Source organism: Ipomoea nil, unplaced genomic scaffold, assembly GCF_001879475.1.
Source record: "Ipomoea nil cultivar Tokyo-kokei standard unplaced genomic scaffold, Asagao_1.1 scaffold3030, whole genome shotgun sequence".
Classification (NCBI taxonomy): Eukaryota; Viridiplantae; Streptophyta; class Magnoliopsida; order Solanales; family Convolvulaceae; genus Ipomoea; species Ipomoea nil.
Window position 1 is genome coordinate 3,826,430 of NW_017619458.1, and position 22,977 is coordinate 3,849,406.

A 22,977-nucleotide genomic window follows, 5' to 3' on the forward strand; every position below is an offset into this window, starting at 1 on the left:
TTTCCTTGTAACCACCTTTGTAGTAGGACTACTTACTTAGCTTAATTACTTCGGAATTATTATAAATAAAATATTAAATCGAAATTCGATCCTGCTTACGGGGGTGGAACTAAAATTATACAAACAAACCAAGCCTCCCACCACTAGAAGACAAAAGAAGGAAAAAGACAAAAGCCACACCATCAAAAAGGGTTTAGTGTTGCCAATAGGAATTAAACCTTTAACCTCCCGCTTACAAGACCAAGGTCTTGACAACTAAACTAAGAGTATTTCTTGAAACCTTAAGGGGGCACTCCCTTCTTAAAACCCCCACAAGTCCCTAAAACCCACAAAATCCCCAAATCAAAATCCCTTCTTCTTCTCCTTCTTCCTCCCCACTCCTTCTCCCTCTCTCCTCCCATCTCCCACTCACCTCGCCGCCCCCAACACCGGACCCACAAGACCGCCGCCACCAGCCGCCGAACCACCACCGACTGCCCAGGCCGCACCCCGTCACACGCCGCCGTCACCACCGGAGAGAACCCGCGACACCGGCACCGCCCGCCACCCACCTGGACACCACCTGTTGCCAACACACGCCGCTGCCAACACCGGCGCCGCCCAGGACCACCGCTGCCTCGACGAGCGCCGCCGCCCCTCGCGACCACCGAAAAGCCCACGTCGCCGGAGAAGTTGCCTCGCCGGAACTCTCGCCGGAGTCTCGCTGGCCGTCCGCCGGAAAACGCCACCTAGGAGAAAAGTTCGAGAAAATGCCAAAAAAGCCTCTCGGAATCCGCACCCCGGATTGGAGCAACGCCAGTTACACCGTTATCGGAGGTAAAGCCCTCGAGCCCGATCAATTCTCTCCGGAGTTGGTCGACATGCTCAACCACCAAGGGCTTTTGGATACTTATCTCACCATTAAGGGGGATACGTACCCCGAATTGGTGAAGGAGTTCTATCAACACTTGGTGGCCATCAAACGAGGTGATAAACTAGAAATCTCCACTAAGGTCCGAGGCAAGGAAATCATACTTTCCGAAGGCCGTTTGGCCAAACTCTTGAGGCTGACCACCACGGGTGTGTCAGACTATGACCGTAAATGGTGGATTGGTACCCAAAATACGGGGTACAAAGATTACCTCAGGTACCTACTCGGAAAAGATGATGGTTTCACCTCGGCCACGCGACCAAATAGGAAGTGGCTAACGGCAGTGCAAAAGATACTGGTTATGATTGTAACTGACAGCCTCTTGCCCACAAACAATAAGAGTAAAGACGTGGGGAGTTTAGAGTGCACTTTTGACTACCTCTTGAAACAAAAAATCAAGTTCAACCTACCGGCCCTCATGCTAAAACACATGGAATTTTGCAAGACGAACAACCGACTTAGCCTGCCCTACGGGATGATCCTAAGTTGGATCATGGAGAAAAAGGGGGTAGACCTAAGCCACACCGAGGTCAAGACTGCAAACGGCATGATCTTTAACGCCCAGAACCTCCGCCACAATGATATCTACTACACTGGAGGGGGACAATATCTCACCCTGGAAGAAATCTGCCTAAAACCCGAGGAGGAGCGAAGAGAATTGGTCGACCAATTAGACATCTCCAACAAAAAGCTCAAACGGGCAATGCAAGATTGTGGGGGTCTGGTGGGAAGTGAGGATCAAGAGGAGGATGACGAGCCTAACCCATCGGCGCACCCACGATCAGGAGGGAATCCAAGGGAACAAGGCGAGGGCTCGGTCAATGAACGCATCCTAGCACAACTCAACCGGCAAAACCAAATTAGGGAGGAAGGGTTCTCGTCCTTGATCCGTACGACACGCGCATTAGATCAGAGGGTGGCAGCAATCGAGGCCACCTTGGGCACTCGTAGGGCATCCAGCTCCGGAGCAGGAAACCAAGGTAGACCCGCACTTCCCGATTACCACGACACCAGAAGTCCAGTCTACCCCATCAAAGACAAAACGTGGGGCCATGTTCCTAACCAGGAGGCCAAAATACGGGATGTCCGGGGGTGAAAGATTGGATTAACACACCGGGCTTCGGGGACGAAGCCCCTTATAAGGGGGGGAGAGTGTAACACCCCGTGTTAGGACCCCTAAAACCAGTAATCATTTAACCAATTATCCAAAGAAAGAATTAAATTACAATAATTAAATTGGAAAAGGCCCACCATGGTCCGTGGGCGCTCTTCCCTAAACCCAACCCCTAGTCCTAAAAGGAATAGAGGTAGCAAGCCTATAATATTTGGGCCCTAATTAGGACTCTTAGATATGTAAATAGGGGACATAGGAGGCACCTAGGACCCCCACCACAATAATCCCTCACCCCACAAGGAGCTCCAAGAATTCCCCTAGGAGAAATCAAGAAAGAAGAAAGACTTAAAGAAAGATCCTTCATAGCCAAGGAAATTAATTAAGGCTAAGAGGTAACACATGTCTCAACAAAACATATTTTCATAGCTATGATTCCCCTCTTAGGATTTCCCCATATTCTTGTGTATTGATGATTCGTGTATTTTCTTGACAATTGGTGTTATAATTCCATGGGCGATCTTGATAATCTTGTTGATGAAAAAGGGATTCTTGATGATTGTGTGATTCTTGATGGAACCTAGTTTCTTGATGATTATGTGCCATTCTTGATTGTTCTTGATGTTTAAAGAGGAATCGTGTTCTTGTTAAATGGAACCAAAGTCTTTCTTCAAAATTTCCTTGACATGTTCTCTGAGCTTGAAGAAATCATCTTTGAACTTTGCATTCTAAAATTTCTTTGTAAGCTGTCCGACACTGTAATGTCCAAAAGCTTCTTTGATATTGTTACCCGGAAGAACTCCGTTTTCCCACCATAAGACACATTCTTCGAAGCTTCTTTCTTCTCCAAGATTCATGCCCATATTTCCAGTGAAATCTCTTAGTTCATACCACATCTCGGTTCTTTTCCTTTTGCCTTCTTCTTCTTTATTCTTCTCCGAGATCCATTGGGCTTGATCGGCTGCAGGCCATTTCTTGATCATGCTTGGTAAATTTTCCTTGGTCCATATTGTTGTCTGAGTGGCGGTACCCTTAGAGCATTAGAACCAGCCACGCTGTTCAGCAACCTTTGATGTACTCGTACCAAGACTAGGATTCGCGAACTGAGCAAAACCAATCTGAGATGGTCCTTGTGAGGATTGTCCGCGGCTTCGGCCTCTACCTTGGGTAGACATTACTGGCTGTTGTTGACTTCCAAGAATAAATTCTTGTTGTTGCAAAGCCAAGTGACTGAGAATTTCTTCCCCCCTTTTGGCGTTATCAACCAAAAATGCAAGGGTCTTAAAATCTCGGTCTTGGTTTGCCTTCACAGTTTCAACACTATTGTGTGTTTCAATGGAAACGGTTTGCACGTTGTCCATCTTGTTTGTTGTAACTGCGAGTTCAGCTTCAAGTTTGTTGATTCGGCTTTCTTGATCTTGAATCGCTTTGATTTGTCTCAAGTGACGTTCGTTGTTAATCTTTTCAGCTGCTTCACGTTCCTTCTTCATGAGCTGAAGCACTTCAAGTAAGCCTTTTGTCAATTCTCCTTTCAGAATTCTTTCTGCTTTGTCAATCTGGGTCTTCAAAATATTTTGATGCTCCATTAACTCCTTCAGATTGACTCGTACATCCATGTGTTGTTGATCTAGCTTTTGGTTTTGTTCAACCAATTTTTCTCCAATTGTTTGACAAACAACATCCCTGGATTCGGCTACTTTGGCAAATAAGGATGAAAATATGTCATCTTCTTGTTCATCCATCTGCACAAAATTTTGAGGGGATCCGAATGGACTTTTATTCGGATCTGTGAGAATAATTGTGTCAATAAGTTGCATCCCTTCTTCTTCAGGTGATTCGGCTTCTTGATTGAGATCACCAATTTCTTCTTCTAAGACCTCTGTTCTCGTGTAGTTCTCTGTAAATAAATCTTCATTTTCTAGAACAGGGTCCATGGTAGGCATGGTAGACTCGGTATGGTGTACTGGCAATACACTGGATAAATCCTCTGTGATTTGCAGTCTACTCTCAGTAGCAACTTCTACTGCAACTTCCACTGGTATATCTCTTCTTCTTTCTTCTGACACTTGTTCTTCATTGGCTCCCACAAGTTGTTCATTGCACTCCAGATTCACATTAATTGGTGTGGGGGTCAAATCAGATATCAATAAAGAAGCATCATGGACTTTCACAGGTATGTCCATATGATTTTCAGTGCTTATGATTGGTACATCAATGAGTGCCGTCCCATCAGTTCTTTCATCAAAAACTTCATTATCCACAAGAGATGTGTTACCTGGATAATGATGTGTGTCATACACTGACCTTTGTAGAGCTAACTGATGTGAAATTTCATTCTGTCTCTCTTGTTCGGCTAAACGGTCTTGAGCCGTACTGCCTCCTTTTATTGGTGCTTTTCCTTTTTGTCTGGCTGCCTTCTCGTGTAGCTTCATGTGATACACTTGATTTAAATCCATGTTGAGTGCATCTAGCATCACGTTCGTTCCACACCATTCCAAGGAAAAATCTTCACTCCGTATCAAATCTGGGGTGATTTTTGACATGAAAGAATGATATCTTTCATGTTTCCATTCTTTCCAAGTTTGCACCATTATCAATTCTTTCAACAGCTCCGGATCATCTTGAATGAGCGCTGAGTCAAAAACTATAGGTCCTGCACTTCCTTCGGCTGCAGATTGACTCGAGAGCCTTCTTTGTAGATCATTCGAAATTTGCACATCAACTCCTGCAAATTCCATTCTTGTTGTATCATCAACACCTTCGGCCAACACGTTTGGTTCGGCATATTTAATCGGAACAACTGCCATAGCCGTACTGATGGCTTCTTGATCTCTTCCTGATCGATTGCTTGATCCCATTTGATTACTTGAGGTTGAGATTGCTTTGCTGTTTCTCGGTCTGGAACTCTGAGGTGTTTTTGAACTTGTAGAAGTCCTACCTTCTTGTCCTCTTCTCTGGCTTGACCTTTTTCCAAAATTAGGACTGAATTTTCTGAAGAGAGCTCTGTAAATTCCAATATTTTTGTGTTTTCTCATTGGAATTGTCTTCTTCCTTAGCAGTTCCCCAATGATGAGACCATATCCAACATTTTGATAGAATCGGTCCACTACAGCAGGTTTCTTCATTGGTTTGGCAGCATGAACAAAAATAACCATCTTCCTGTAGATAAATTTTGCCCATTTGAATTTTATTCCTTTCATGATTCCGTCCATCAGGCACACTGTTGACGCGGTCAAATCTTCAGTACTTCCCAGTTTGTGTTCAAGAATCTTGTAAATCATATCCATCAACATCTCGTATTCAAACTTCAATACATTCTTATGAGCGGATACATCAGAGAAAATTGGAGCCGTAGGACCACGAGTCTCATTCCAAAAATTTTGAACAACATAGCTGTGAGATTCTGGCATTATCTGAGATTCAGGAAAGTTGAAGCACTTGTGTATGTCATCTTCAGTGATCGAAACTTCTGATCCTCCAACTCTAGATTTTATCGAGTCCTTTTCAACGACTGCATGTAGATAAAATTCGGCTACATCTTCTTCAAAGGTTCCAAAGTAGTTGTAGGTGAAGAAATCAAACAGTCCACAGTCTTTTAAAGCTTGAAGAATTTTCTCGGCCGTGTCCTTGTTGGTAGAACCTAGTCTGAAAAACTCAGGATTGAGAACCATCCCATTCGTCACTTGTTGCGAGAGGGCAAAAATAGGATCAATTTGCTTTCTTCCAGATTGGGCCATGATGATCAGATCGATTGATCGAGAAGAGATAATTTGAGAGAGAGTTTTCTGATATTCTGGAGGTCTTGAAAGAGTTTTTGAGATATAGGAGAGGGGTTTATATGAGGAGGATGACTCGAAGGGGTTTTTCGAATTTAAGAGAGAGAGATGGGACTTCTCAATTGTACCCTTTGGTTGAGGTGTGTCGATTGGGTGAGTTTAGGGTAGATGAGTCATCTGATAGAGAGTGTTGCGAGGAAAGAGAAAATGTCATCATGAGCTGACAAGAGCATTTAATGCTCACACCTCTTTAGAAATACCCAATGCACGTAAGGTGTAGAGGATGGAGATTTGAAGAGACACTTAGGAAGGATTTGGGTTCTGATCTCCTTGAGATTTGTTTGTGAGGATCGATTAAGAGTGTAGATTTCTGACAGGCGAGATAGGGGTGTCGATTTGAGAAAGAGAGGGTAAATCTGTTTGGAAAGATTTGATTTAGAAGAGGATTATGGGGGGAGGTTTAGGTTGGGTGGAGGTTTAGAAAGTGTAGGAGTTTATGGGTGGAGGTTTGATGCCCAATTAAATTCTAATTTTCCTCCTTTATCTCCTGATTTCCTTCTCAAAATCGTGTACCACAGATATAAACATACTCAAACATCTCGTTAGTAGCAAAAATTACTCCACAAATAATTAATCACACATACCAAAATATTAAACACATATACCCGGCATTACTAATTAAAATACATATAATTTGGAAATTAACACAATTAACACACATATTCCTAAATTAAAATTAGAAACAACTTAAAAAAAATATATTAATCAGATTCCAAAATATTTTAGAAACTAACAAAAATACTAATTTCTAGATTTCTAAAACATTTTATAGCAATTTATATCACATATATTGCATATATACGAAACACACATACAAATAACATATTAAATCACAACTTGCACATAGCACATATATAACACAGTAAATCATTTTTTAGAGCAAATTGTTCATGCAAACAACTTAGTTAATTTACAGAAACATGAACACATACTCAAAAACTTATTAACACATTAAAGCATGCAATTTTATACAAATTATCAAAAAAATCACGAATTGCACATTTTATCAAATTAATTTGCATGGCATATGATCTCACGTCAAATAATACATGCAAATACACAAATAAGGTCCTAACACATATTGCAATTTTATCACATAAATATTTCGAATAAAAACATGCATAGAAACACATAAAACAATTTATCCACGTAAAACAATTAATTTTGAGCACAAGTATCAATTTAAATATAGAGATTAAGTTCAGTGATACTTAGCTCATTTCGATCATTCCCAACTCGTGCCTTAAGGTAGAAAATCTCGTTTCGCATAAAGGCTTCGTGAGAATATCAGCAACTTGGTTTTCCGTAGGGATATATTCAATCTTCAGATTTTTCTTTTCAACGTGATCCCTTATAAAATGATGTCGAATGTCGATATGTTTGGTTCTTGAGTGAAGCACTGGATTGTGAGTGATAGCGATTGCACTAGTATTATCACAATAAATACTAACGTCATCACAATTAACTCCGTAATCCTTCAATTGTTGCTTCATCCACAAAATTTGCGCACAACAACTCCCTGCAGCAATATATTCGGCCTCGGCGGTACTAGTTGCGATTGAATTTTGCTTTTTGCTGAACCAAGAAACAAGCCTTCCCCCCAAGAACTGGCATGTCCCGGAAGTGCTTTTTCTGTCTATTTTGCCACCTGCAAAATCCACATCTGAAAAACCCGTTAGAGTAAAATCTGTACCTTTTGGATACCATAATCCAACATTGATTGTGCCTTTCCGATATCGTATGATCTTCTTTGTTGCGGTGAGGTGGCTTTCTTTTGGATTTGCTTGGAATCTTGCACACACTCCCACAGCAATGTCCGGCCTGCTTGCAGTAAGATATAGAAGTGGACCAATCATTCCTCTACATTTTGTTTGATCGACATCCTTTCCATCTTCATCTTTGTCTAGCCTTATTGATGTGCTCATTGGAATTTTGATCGATGATTTTCCATCAAGGCCAAACTTCTTTATCAAGTCGCGGGTGTACTTTGCTTGATTGATGAATACTCCTTCTTTCAGTTGTTTGACTTGTAAGCCCAAGAAGTAATTCAATTCACCCATCATGCTCATTTCGAATTTATTTTGCATAAGCTTCGAAAATTTCTGACACAAAGAATTGTTAGTGCTTCCAAAAATAATATCATCAACATATATTTGCACTAATAAAATATGATCACCATCTTGAATTCTAAATAGAGTTTTGTCAACAAGGCCTTTGGTGAATCCACAGTTTATTAAGAACATTGATAAAGTATCATACCAAGCTCTAGGTGCTTGTTTCAACCCATACAATGCCTTTTTAAGTTTGTAGACTTTATCACTTTCGCCTTTTACCTCAAAACCTGGGGGTTGTTCGACATAAACTTCTTCTTCGAGTAGACCATTCAAGAATGCGCTTTTCACGTCCATTTGATAAACAGTGAAATCTTTGTGTGCGGCGTAGGCTAGGAAAATTCTGATTGCTTCAAGTCGAGCCACCGGTGCAAAAGTTTCATCAAAATCAATTCCTTCTTCTTGAGAGTATCCTTTTGCAACGAGCCTTGCTTTATTCCTAACAATCACGCCTTCTTCGTTTGCTTTGTTCCGGAAGACCCATTTGGTTCCTACAACATTGTGGTTCGGCGGTCTTGGAACAAGTTCCCAAACATCATTTCTTTTGAATTGATCGAGCTCCTCTTGCATAGCATTTATCCAATCCGGATCATTGAGAGCTTCGTCAATTTCTTTTGGTTCAATTTGAGATAGATAACACGTGAACAATGCTTCCATGGTAGATGATCTTGTTTTCACGCCTTCATGGATATTCCCAATAATTAATTCTGGAGGGTGATTTTTGAGCCATCTTAAATCTGGTTGAAATGGGTGCATGGTACTGGGTGAATCCATTTGTTGTGAATTTGCAGTGTTGGTTCGAATTTCATCAATTAAATTGTCTTGAAATTGATTACCAACATCACATGCAATTTGATCATTAATTGGATCACCAACTTGTACTGCATCTCCATTCCCACGTGAGGCATCACTCCCAAAATTATTATTTAAAGAATTTCCAACTTCTTCTGGGTGAGGGATGGGATTTTCTAGAGAATTAATTTCCAACTCATCCATTCCCTGCAAAACATTATCTTCACACGTATCATTAGTATCACAAAAATCAATATGACACTTGTTACCATTTTGTGCAATTTCTTCGTCCAGAGCGCCATTTTTGATTTGTGATTTTTCATCAAATACCACGTGTATGGATTCTTCAACCACCATTGATCTTTTATTCAGAACTCTGTACGCCTTGCTGGTAGCTGAATATCCTAGAAAAATTCCTTCATCTGCACGCTCATCAAAAGGTTTTAGATGCAATTTATCATTAATATGAATAAAACATTTGCATCCAAAAATATGAAAATAACCAATATTTGGTTTTCTCCCTTTATATAGCTCATATGACGTCTTCTTGTGCTGCTTATGGATCGTGCTTCGATTTTGCGTGTAACAAGTAGTGTTGATAGCTTCCGCCCAATAGCGTTTCGGGAGACCGGCAGCACTAATCATCACTCGTGCGGCTTCTTTGAGCGTCCGGTTTCTTCTTTGGGCAACACCGTTTTGTTGTGGTGTTCTTGCGGAAGATAATTGATGAGAAATTCCATGTGAATTGCAAAAAGCTTGTATAACTCCATTCACAAACTCGGTTCCGCGATCCGTTCGTAATTTTGATATTTGCAATTCTTTCTCATTTTGTAGTTGCTTCAACAGCTTCGGTAGAACTTGCTCAACTTCATTTTTCTTCTTGAGAAATACGGTCCAAGTGTACCTGGAAAAATCATCAACAACAACGAGAGTATATTTCTTACCACTTACACTTATTGGATCAACCGGTCCAAAAAAGTCCATATGTAGTAAGCTTAGCGGTCTTGACGTTGACTCGTGTGTCTTTGATTTGAATGATGATTTGATTTGCTTTCCGCGTTGGCATGCATCACACACTTGGTCCTTTTTGAAGATAATATCTGGCAAGCCTTCTACTAGATTCTTCTTTGCAAGCTGATTGATAGTCTTGAAGTTTAAGTGGTTGAGCTTTCTGTGCCATTCCCAATTAGCTTCATTTGAATTTCTGGCCATTAAGCACACTGAATCTTTGCTAGTGCTCCAATCAACAACATACATATTCTTTCGCCTTTTTCCAGATAAAATAATCTCATTTGTGAGCTCATTTTTGATTAGGCAATTATCTTTAGAAAATTCTACAAGATAGCCTTTATCACAAAATTGACTAGTGCTCAACAAATTAAATTTTAATCATTCAATGAAAGAAACATCTTCAATCTTCAAACCATTTTTCTTGATCGTGCCAACTCCTTTTGTAATTCCATAATTTTGATTTCCTCCGAATATAACTTTTGGTCCATCGATTTCTTTGAAATTAACTAGATATGATTTATTTCTAGTCATGTGGCGTGAGCAACCACTATCGATGTACCAAACATCCTGCAAAAAAAATTAATTAATTTTAGGTACCCATACTTGCTTGGGTCCTTTACTGTTAGTGATTTTTGGTAACCAAACCCACCTTGATCTTATTGAATTAAGATGAGGCGATTTGTAACCATTAGAGACACGATAATCATAACTCACATTAGAAAATATTTTTGGCGCCGGGTTTTGAAAATTATTTTTATATTTTGGCACCTGGGAAGAGAATGGTTGCTTTGGTCTATAAAAAGTATTACATCTATTGCACAACCAATCTTTTTGAGTGGGATAAGATCTCCCAACTTTATTTCTAGAAAAGCTTCCCTCTTTTCTATGAAATCTTTTTGCACTTGACTCTTTGGCATATCTTTGCTTGTAGAATTTTTGTTGCTTTGCCGTAGTATAAACTTGTTTCGGCCTTTCAACGTTCAACTTTGCGTTTGATTGATAGCCAAGTCCTTGTCTCATTGTGCTATTCTGACTTTTAACAAATTTTACCACTTGAGCTTTATTATTTAAAGTAGTAGTAGAATTAGTCAGATTTTGAGGGGTTTGAGAACATGTGGAGTCATAACCAATTCCGGTTCTATCTCCTGATGGCTTTTGCATGCTCACCATTTTATCTATAATTTTAGACGAATTAGTGAACGTAGCAATAGTAGCTCTAAGATTATGTTCTCTAACCTCTCTTGCTTTACACTCTTCTTGAAGATGAATATTTTCATTCTTCAATTTACTCACTTCAAGTAAAGCATCTTGCAATTTTTTATTCATTTCTTCTTTTTCAAGAATTAGAATATTATTGTGCTCCTTGAGTTGAGGATGAGTGAGCACAATCTCTTGACAATCTCGCATTAGATTATCAATAGATTCACGAGAAAAATAGGAATTAACAGAATTGAAAGAATTAGAACTTACCTCTTCTTCCTCTGCGTCAAGAGCCATAAGACAATCTTCACTTGTACTCAACTCAATTGACTTGCATATTGGCGCCGTATCATCATCCGAATATGAGCTTTCATCGCTTGATGATGAATCCTCCGAATCATCATTTTCGTTTGGTTCGTTGCCAACGAGAGCTTTTCTTTTGTCGCGCTTGAACCTTTTGCTTTCGGATTTGTTCGGTGTAGATTCAACATTTTTGCCTTGATACTTGCTAACGATCGGATACGGACAATTTATTTTAAAATGTTCGGGTTTGCGGCAATTGTAGCACAAATCCTTATTTTCTTCGACTTTTTCTTCTTGTGTTATGCGAGAGATGAATTTTCCACGAGCAGAATTTTTGTTGTCTCCTTTTCGCATAAACCTTCTAAACTTTTTGACAAAAAGAGCAAATTGTTCGTCAGTCATAAAATCAACATTATTTTCTACTGACCTGGAGGTTGACGGTTGTTCGGCCATTAGAGCAGCATTTCGAGCTTCATGAACATCATCATCTTTGGCCTTCATTTCGAACTCATATGCTTTTAGATCACTAAATAATTTGTCTGTTGACAACATTCTTAGATCTCGGTGATCGCGCATAGCCGTAACCTTCATATCCCATGCAGATGGTAAGCCTCGTAGAATTTTGAGATTAATTTCTTTTTGGCTAATATTTTTGCCAAGATGACTAATCTCTCCAAGAACTTTGATCATTCGAGCTTCCATGTCTGCAACACTTTCATTTGAGAGCATTTTGAAATCTTCAAACTTCTTCATGGCGATTGTGAGCTTATTGTCTTTTTCTTGTTCATCTCCTTTGCCAATCTTGATGAGAGTTTCCCATATTTCTTTGGCAGTGGCACACTTTCGGATCTTCGGAAATATTGTATCATCAACGGCTTTGAATAGAATATCCTTGGCAATATTGTCAAGATTATTCCGCGTTCTATCGTCCGATGTCCATTCCGGTTTTGGCTTTTGTACGTACTGTGGAGCATCCGGGGATATAACAAACGCCGTATTGATTTTTAATATTTCTATAGGGCCAGTGGAAATAACTTCCCACATTTCATCGTGTAAAGCCGATAAGTGTACCTGCATACGAACTTTCCAATCATCAAATTTATCAAGAGAGAATAATAGATTTTGAGCTAAATCTTTCTTCATCATCATCACGAGAGATATGAAAGATTAATCCAATTCACACACTTTGTAGAATGGATCAGCCTAGCAGTCAAAAACAGTTAACCCAGTTAGGCAACGTGTTTTAATACCAAAGGTTGGTACAAACTAACTCAAATAGGCTGCAGGCTCTGATACCAATTGTTGGTCCCAAAAGAGGTAAGGTGAAAGTCTAGAGGGGGGGGGGGGGGGGTGAATAGACTTTCAAACTTTTTTCGCACAGCACAACAATTGCTAAGACAGAGATAAACCAAAACTCTTAACTAGATTGTTAGAGTATGGTGCACAGCGGAAATAAATAAACATAAAGTGTGTGTGAGATTGTGTGAGCAGTATATCTTCGTGAGAGCGAATATGTAAAGAGCAGTATGTAAAGAAAGCAGTAAAGAACACAAGACAGTTATAGTGGTTCGCAAGGTGGTGTAATCCTCCTACTCCACTTGCTCTTTTCTCCAAGAGCCAATTCAGCGTCGGTAGAAAAGCGTGACACATGACGGGATCCCGGACCCCTAAGACTTGCATTTTGGCTTGGTAACTCAAAAGATGTTTGCGCGGGTCGCCGATTCCGTTGAAGGCGGCTTGCTCCGGGAACTTGAAGTCGGCGGGTATTTTGTACGCCATGATCTTGGCTGAGAAGGGCATGGCGGTGAGCAACGTCCGACCTGGGGACTTGGTCTTACCTTCCACTTGCTCCTTCAGATTCCACAACTCTTGGGCCAGGTGAGCCATATCTCTCGCATTTCGGGTGTGATTCCCTGTGGACTCGGTACTTTCACTAGCCTGTGACTCGACTTGCCGCTCCTCATTGCGAGTGGTTCGCTCAGTCTGTCGTGCCCGAGTTCGAGTTCTTCGGGTACGGGTTCTTTCTCAGGTGGCCTCTCGATTTCGTTGGCTCGCCGGCACGCGACTGGGTTCTCCTCCCCCCAATCGCTCTCTCGCCGATTGGCGCGTTACATTCGGGCCTAGCCTCGAATGTACCGACCGCACCGGCGGGTCTTCCCCTCGCCGATCTCCTTGCCTATCTCCGTCTGATCTTTGGGGTAGTTGCTGATTCCGTGGCTGTATGTTCGGCAGTCGGGAGGTCGACGGTTCTCCCCATTCCCGGGTTTCAGCCGCGATCGCTCGACCAATGGCCCGAATTTGCTCGGGGTTGAGAGGTATTATCGTCGGGGGTCGGTTTCGGGGTGCCGAGTCATTTCCCTGACTGTGAATTTCGCTGGTTCAACTAATCTCTCAAGTCGGCTTCCGGCTCGTTGTGATGATTGGAGGCACGACTTCGTCCTTCAGACATGTCGTAAGGCTTCTCTTTCCCACTCGCTCGTCTCTTTTCCTCTGCGAACTCTGATGCTCAAAAATGAACGTGACTCTTCGTTTTGATCCCCCCGGACGGTGCCAGTGTTGGTTTTAGGATTTTTGGGCCCAGGGAGGTCCAACACAACCTTGGTTGGTGGATACACCTTTCAATAAAGCTTACTAAAAACAGAAAGGAATAAGCAATTTCAGTGAACGTGTGTCTCTATTCTCTGGGCATGGACTCGCCCTTTTACATTTTGGGAGGGGCATTTATATAGTATGCCCTCCTTTAATTTGGGCTTAAAATACATTAAAGCGGCCTTGATTGCTAATTATGTTGGGGAGCCGTTAGGCTGGCGTTACTGGGCCTCCCAACGACTCTTTGACAAGGTTCTTCAATGATTCCTTAAATGCCCTCCAACGGCTATTTGGCACTTCTACCGAGTCCTCGTCCCGACCTTGGGGTCGGCCCGACTCCTGGACTCAGTCCGAGTTCCTTTCGGACCTTATTACTTTTTGGGCCTCTGCTCTTTTCCCTTGGGTTGCATCTTATTCTCTTTGGGCTTCCAATTCTTCTTGGGCCGGGGTCCACACCCCATCAGTTGCAATTATAAATTAACAATTGGTATTAGAGCAGTGCTGCTGAATTTATTGGATACTTGAGTTTTTTCATTGCAGGATGGATGAAGGTGCATCAATCACATGACTACCTCTACTACAAGGAGTCAACTAACTATGCCTACTAGTATTAGAACTCTATGTAATTGAGTTAGATTATCATTCCCTATCCAGTCTCCCTGAGACTTTCTCTTTATATATACATGTAATCTGTACTTTTGTTATTACTTTTATTTAATACAATTCATTCAATTCGCATCTGGTATCAGTTAGCTAGGGTTTAAGATCATCTCCTATTTTTTTTCCATATATATATATATATATATATATATATATATATATATATATATATATATATATATATATATATATATATACAACAATTGTTATTGGAGAATGGGAACATGCAAAACAAAAAGTGAAATTGTTGATGATGATGAATCTACAGCAAAGAAATCTGCTTGATTTCGTGAATATTGCTCCGTGCTACTACCAATTTTCCCATTTTTGGTCTCCCTTCATTTTTTCGAATTTCCATGTGAAGTTGATGATGTCCACCGTCAAAATTAAATTGCCAACTATGACACGGACGAACAGCGATTGAAGATGCCGAGAAGGAGAATAGCGAAGAATCCATTTAAATTCCAATTGGGCATTATAGAATGGGTCGTAGCTTTAAAGTTCAGTGCCAAATCTGTGATGGTTTTGGTCATACGAGAATCAATTGTTTTTTGCACCATAATGAACGATGCCAAACTTGTAATGGTTCCGGTCACTCGAGAATCAGTTGTTCTAGGCGCTTTGATGATCAGTGTCAAATTTGTAATAGTTTCGATCACACAAGCGGCAACTATTTTCGGCGCTATCAGAGGCTCCAGGTTCTCAGGCTAATTTGGTATTTCAGAATGGTTTGGGTGGTAAAACCTCGTCGAATTCTCATACTTGGGTTCCAGACACTAGAGCCACAAATCATGCAACTCCAGACATAGCTGTCATTTCTACCTCGGAGAAGTACACTTGTGATGACACTTTACGTGTCGATGATGGTATGGGTCTTTCTATTAGTGTTGGTCCCAAAAGAGGTAAGGTGAAAGTCTAGAGGGGGGGGGGGGGGTGAATAGACTTTCAAACTTTTTCGCAAAGCACAACAATTGCTAAGACAGAGATAAACCAAAACTCTTAACTAGATTGTTAGAGTATGGTGCACAGCGGAAATAAATAAACATAAAGTGTGTGTGAGATTGTGTGAGCAGTATATCTTTGTGAGAGCGAATATGTAAAGAGAAGTATGTAAAGAAAGCAGTAAAGAACACAAGACAATTATAGTGGTTCGCGAGGTGGTGTAATCCTCCTACTCCACTTGATCTTTTCTCCAAGAGCCAATTCACTATATCTACCACTCCTTGGTTCCAAGATACAATGAATTTCCGTGATCTAGTACTTTGATCACAAAGCCCGCACTAATCACGCCCAGTGACACCACACTGCTGCTTCGGGTTTCACGTCGCCGCGCTACTATCCCAGGATTTCACGACTCCGCGTTACTTTCCCCCCGTCTTCCACACTCCGGTAGAAACGTATCCGTGATCTGGTGCTTTGATCACCAAGCCCACACCAATCACACCCAGTGCCTCCGACACTGTTGCTTCGGATCTCACAGCTCCGTGTGACAATCCAGGATTTCACAGCTCCGTGCTACTTTCCTCCCTTCTCTTGTTTTGCTCCAAAACAAGTGTTGTCTTGCTTCCAACTTCTGAGACTCTGTAGTTGATCTTCAATGATGCGCAGGTCTCTTTGATGAAGATAAACACTCTGGAATGATTTCTCTTGATAGATCTGAGTGTTTTCTCTCTTTGAATATACCAAGTAAAGCACTTGATATTTTTGCTCTGCTTTGCTCTGTTTAAGAACTCTCAAAATATTTCTCTTTTGAAGCTCTCTGAGTTCTTTTTCTTTTCTCACTTCTCACTTGAAGATTTTTGGTATGCTCTGTACCAAATGAGATTTTTGCTCTATGCTCTTTCAAGCTTAATTGCTCTATTCGATCCCTTTGATGGATTCGAATTTTCTGCTCTCTTGTTCGTGAGTTCGTAGTCTTCAAGTCTTCATATCTTCATCTTTTTATAGCTGGTAATGAGAATCTATCCGTTGGAAAGAGACGCTCTCATTTTTGAAATCTTGTATCTTTTGTCAGAGATCTTATCTTATCTTCTGCAAAAATGTCAGAAAGAGATAAGCTAGCCGTTGATGGAGTTTCATCTCCATGTAAATGAGCTCCCAAACTTCATCTGATACTCCTCTGGTTTTACGTTGAGTGGAAATATCTGGGTCTCAGTTTTGGTGTAGAATGGCTTCTCTGATCAGCTCTGAAGTGGTCTTTGTATCTTTGGGATTTAAAAATATTCATCAATTTAATCCCATACTAGTTAAAATAGTATTTTTCCTTGTGAGAATATTTTCACTGTAAGTTCATCTTCATCTTCTTCATTCTCACGTCTGGGTGTTCTCAGACTTCAAACTGGCTTTGAACTTCCACCCAATTTGAATTTTTCCATTGTAATTGACACCCAATTTCAATTGGCTTGTAATTGGCACCCAATTTGAATTTCTCCATTGTAATTGGCTCCCAATTGACTTTGACTTGCAATTGGCTCCCAACTGCTCCTGGTGCTTTCAATTGCTTCCCAATTTGAATTGTTAACTTTGACTTTGAAATTGGCTCCCAGACTTCTCCTGGTATTTGAATTTGATTGTTGACTTTGACTTTGAAATTGGCTCCCAGACTTCTCCTGGTATTTGAATTTCATCTCAATTCAATTTGATCTCCATGTCTTCTTTGAATCGGTCCCCAACTTTGAAATTGCATCCATTTCCTCTCAATTCAATTTGATCTCCATGTCTTCTTTGAATCGGTCGCCAACTTTGAAATTGCATCCCATACTACAATTCTTTGAATCGGTCCCCAACTTTGAAATTGCATCCCATACTACAACCTCAATTGGCTCTTTGAATCGGTCCCTAACTTTGAAATTGCATCCCATACTACAATTCTTTGAATCGGTCCCCAACTTTGAAATTGTATCTCCCAATTTCAATTCTACATTGGCTCCCATATTGAATTGATTTCCATGTGAAACTTGCTCCCAATTTCAATTGCTTCGAACTAGCTCCCAATTCCTTTTTCTATGAAATCGGCTCCCAATTCCTTCGAATTGGCTCCGGGCTCCCAAGTGCAATTGCATTGCCACCCAAATGAAATTGCTTCCCAATTTCCACTCCATCAGATTAATTTAATTTGACTTCTCAAATTGTACCTTATAAAATTGTTAATGGTGAGTTTTGAACTTGAGCCATTTCAAATAATATATCAAGCATCATCCATTTCGTCCATACAACTTTTGATTAAATCTCCAATCACATTTGATGTACTTCTTTCTTTCCATAGATGCTTGATCTCCAAGTCAATTTCATGCATTCTTCCAATATTAATTTTCTTCACGAAAATTCTTCTGGGATATCTTCTTTGAGTAGTAGCGACGTGAATATTGTATCATTTCATCTTCTTCTTCAATTTGTCATTTTCTCCAGACAAATTCTTGATTTTCGGCTTTATATCTTCTTCTTCTTCTATTTTCATCCATTTTCCTCTGTTTTTCTCTTTTCATAATTAAATAATTTCCTGATCACGGTCTAAGACTCTACTAGACCTAGAAATAAAATTGGGGGATCTACAAATACAAATTTGGCATATCAAAACCATTACACTTTATTCCTAACAATTAGTCATGTTGGTCATGATACTTTTGATACCCCTTCTAGGTCTTTTACGATGTCTGATATATTGCATGTTCCTAGTCTGTCTACCTCTTTATTATCTGTTCAACGTGTTGCTACAGATAACAATGTGTTCTTTGAGTTTCATCCTTCTTTTTTTTCTTGTGAAAGATATCACCACCAAGGAAATCCTCTTATGGAGCAGTAGTTCGGGTGGCCTATACACCGTATCTATTCCAAGTTCGCCTCCTTCCACATTTTTCTCCGCTCGTGCTTCTGCTTCAGTTTGGCATGATCGTTTTGGTCATCCTCATCAGCTTATCCTTAGTCAAATTCTTCAGTCTTGTCAAGTTAGTGGCTCTAGTCGTACTATTCGTTGTAATTCCAGTTTATGTTCAGCGTGTCAAATGGGAAAATCTACACGTTTCCCTTTAGCACGTGTTGAGTCTAATAGCTCCGATGTTCTTGATTTGATATACACTAATATTTGGGGACCAACTCCTTTCCTATCCTCCAATGGTTATCGTTATTTTTTCATCTTTGCAGATGATTATTCTCGTTACACCTGGTATTTTCCAATGAAGCAAAAATCTTATCCTTATGTCATATTTGATAAGTTTCGTGTTATGGTTGAGCGATCCTTCAATCGTAAGATTAAATTCATACAGCCTGATCTAGGAGCTGAATATAAAAAGTTACATTCCACCTTGGCTCAATTAGGCATTATTCATAGACAATCTTGCGCATACAATCATGAACAAAATGATCGTGTTGAAAGAAAGCATAGACACATTGTTGAAACAGGTTTAGCTCTCTTGAGTCGTGCTTCGGTTCCCTCAAAATTTGGGATTATGCATTTGAGACTACGGTTTATTTAATTAACAGGATGCCATCTACTGTGTTAAATAAATCAAGTCCTCATCTCATGTTGCATAAATCCCCTCTGTCATACTCTTATCTTCGTGTCTTTGGTTGTCTATGTTATCCTTACCTACGTCCCTATAATCGTCACAAAATGTCTTACAGATCTTCTCCTTGTGTCTTTCTTGGCTCTGCTAAGTCATTTCGCGGGTATAGGTGCATGTACCTTTAGACTAATAAGATATATATATATGCAGGCATGTTTGATTTGACGAAAGTGTATTTCCTTTCAGTAAGACAGTTTTGATGGCACCACCCCATTCAAGCAACTCAACCTCTAAATCTGTTCTCATTCCGGCTTCATCCTCTATTTAGGTTTAACCCACTCCACCTAAACCGATTCCAACCAGCAACGATCCCAGCCAGCCAGAACGGTCCAAGATGAGCCTTAGGCGCACAATAAAGCAGCCCCTACCTAGCGTCGGCGTGGCCGGCCGAGAGGGCTATCATCACGGCCCACGTTTCGAACCCACTCTATGGCCACTCGGAGTCACGGTAAAGGTCCCATTTTGGCTCTATCTACTCAAGTTTACCCCACTGAACCTACTTGTTATACACAGGCTGTCAAACATTGTAACACCCCGTGTTACGACCCCTAAAACCAATTAATCATTTAACCAATTATCCAAAGAAAGAATTAAATTACAATAATTAATTAGGTAAAGGCCCACCATAGTCCGTGGGCTCTCACCCCTAAAACCCAACCCCTAGCCCTAAAAGGAATAGAGTTAGCAAGCCTATAGTAATTAGGCCCTAACTAGGACTCTTAGATATATAAATAGGGGACATAGGAGGCACCTAGAACCCACACCACAATAATCTCTCACCACACAAGGAGCTCCAAGAATTCCCCTAGGAGAAATCAAGAAAGAAGAAAGACTTAGAGAAAGATCCTTCATTGCTAAGGAAATTAATTAAGGCTAAGAGGTAACCCATGTCTCAACAAAACCTATTTTCTTAGCTATGATCTCCCTCTAGGCATCCCTCTACATTCTTGTGTATTGATGATTCGGTTATGATATTAATGGTGTGATCTTGATAATTGATGTTATGATTTCTTGGGTAATCTTGGTAATCTTGATGATGGAAAGAGATTCTTGATGATTGTATGATATTCTCGATAAACCTAGATTCCTAATGATTGTGTGATATTCTTGATAAATCACATTGTTGCTTAAAAGATGAATTGCGATCTTGATGATTTAAATATAATTAGAGCCCTAAGATGTATCGTGAAACTCGTGTGGTGTTATTCTTGATATATTGGGTGGGAATTCACATGTTTGGGTGCCAATTATGTTTAGAAAGCATGATAGGATATGTGCCGTATGTTTCTTGCTTTTGATCCGTTAATTGTCTACGTGTTGTCATCGATTGCGTTTAAAGGTGTCTAAGCATGGTTTTGGGTTCCACAAAGGTTCCCGAGGCGTTAATTGTGAAAACGAGTCAGTGGGGGGTAGGTGGAGGTAGGGGACCCGCCACCTACCCGCGGCCAAGTTTGGTGTCGCCGGCAGCGGGCAGGCGACTGCCCGCCGGCCACCCGCTGCCCGGAAATCCGTCGCCGGCGGTGTAACACCCCGTCTTACGACCCCTAAAACCGATTAATCATTTAACGAATTGCCCAGAAGGAAGAATTAAATTACAATAATTAATTAAAAAAAGGCCCACTATAGTCCGTGGGCCCTCACCCCTAAAACCCAACCCCTAGCCCAAAAAGGAATAGAATTAGCAAGCCTATAATATTAGTTCCTAATTAGGACTCCTAGGTATATAAATAGGGGACTTAAGAGGCACCTAGAACCCCCACCACAATAATCCTTTACCACACAAGAAGTTCCAAGAATTCCCCTAGGAGAAATCAAGAAAGAAGAAAGCTTCAAGAAAGACCCTTCATAGCCAAGGAATTAATTAAGGCTAAAAGGTAACCCATGTCTCAACAAAACCTATTTTCATAGCTATGATTTCCCTCTTAGGATTTCCCCCATATTCTTGTATGTTGATGATTCGTTATAATGATCTTGATGATTGGTGTTATGATTCCATGGGTAATCTTGATGATAAGAGATTCTTGATGATTATATGGTGTTCTTGGTGTTCTTGATGATTATATGATGCTCTTGATGTTTATATGATATTCCTACCGAATCTTGATATTAGAAGATGAATTGTGTTCTTGTTGATTTAAAAATAATTAGAACCCTAGGTTATATCGTGGAATTCGTATGGTATTATTCTTGGTAGATTGGGTGGGAATTTGTATGTTTGGGTGCTGATTACGTTTAGAAAAGCATGATAGGTTATGTGCCATGTGTTTCTTGATTTTGATCCGTTAATTGTCTACGTGTGTTATCAATTGCGTTTGAAAGTGTCTAAGCATAGTTTCGGCTTCCACAAAGGTTCCCGGGGCGTTTTTGGTGAAAAAGCATGGTTATGGGTTAAGGGCGTATTTGTTATACGTTTTCTCCCCCTCCCCAATATGTTAATGTGGGTTGCATGTGCTTGCTATGTGTTATGTGTGCATGATACCCCAATTCGGTTGCGATCTATTGGTTATGTGTGCATGATACCCAAATAGGCCGCGGGTAGGTGGCGGGCCCCCTACCCCCCACTGACTCTTTTTCACCAAAAACGCCCCGGGAACCTTTGTGAAACCCGAAACCATGCTTAGACACTTTCAAATGCAATTGATAACACACGTAGACAATTAACGGATCAAAATCAAGAAACATATGGCACATAACCTATCATGCTTTTCTAAACATAATCAACACCCAATCATGCGAATTCCCACCCAATATACCAAGAATAATACCATACGAATTCCATGATATAACCTAGGGTTCTAATTATTTTTAAATCAACAAGAACACAATTCATCTTCCAAAATCAAGATTCGGTAGGGATATCATATAATTATCAAGAACCTCATATAATCATTAAGAACATCAAGAACACCATATAATTATCAAGAACGTCATATAATCATCAAGAACACCATAATTACCAAGAATCTCTCATCATCAAGATCACCCATGGAATCATCCCACCAATCATCAATAATAATATCACAAATCATCAATACACAATAATATGGGGAAATCCTAAGAGGGGAATCATAGCTATGAAAATAGGTTTTGTTGAGACATGGGTTACCTCTTAGCCTTAATTAATTCCTTGGCTATGAAGGGTCTTTCTTTAAGCCTTCTTCTTTCTTGATTTCTCCTAAGGGGATTCTTGGAACTTCTTGTGTGGTGAGAGATTATGGTGGTGAAAGATCTAGGTGCCTCCTATATCCCTATTTATACATTTAAGACTCCTAATTAGGGTCTGAATGGTATGGGTTTACTAATTCTATTCCTTATAGGACTAAGGGCTTATTTTAGGGATAAGGGTCCATGGTCCATAGTGGACCATATTAATTAATTAAAGGGAATCCTAATCGTAGTCAGAATAGTAAAAGGCCTACTTCCTTTATTCCTGATAGATAACTAGGTCTAGGATTCCTAATTAGAATCTGAATAGTAAAGGGTTTACTTTCTTTATTCCTAATAGGCTTAGGACTCTAATTTAGGCAAGGGTCTACGGTTCATGGTGGACCTTATTAATTAATTAAAGGAAACCTAACCGAATTAAATCATATTTAATTATTATTAACGGGATTAATTAAATAATTAATCCGGGATTGAAGGCCGTAACACGGGGTGTTACACTCTCCCACCCTTACGAGAAGCTTCGTCCCCGAAGCTTGGAAATCATTGCGGGGGTAACAAGTCCAAAGTAGTACGGTGGTCCTATAGCGAAAGCATTCTACGGGGAAACTGTATAATTTTATGTTTATGTGTGCTGGGTTTTTGGGAACGATTAGGTTTAAAGGGCTAAGAGAGTGGGTTTCAAACCTGAGGACAAAGTGAATTTAGGAATTAGGATCAAAGTTTTCAA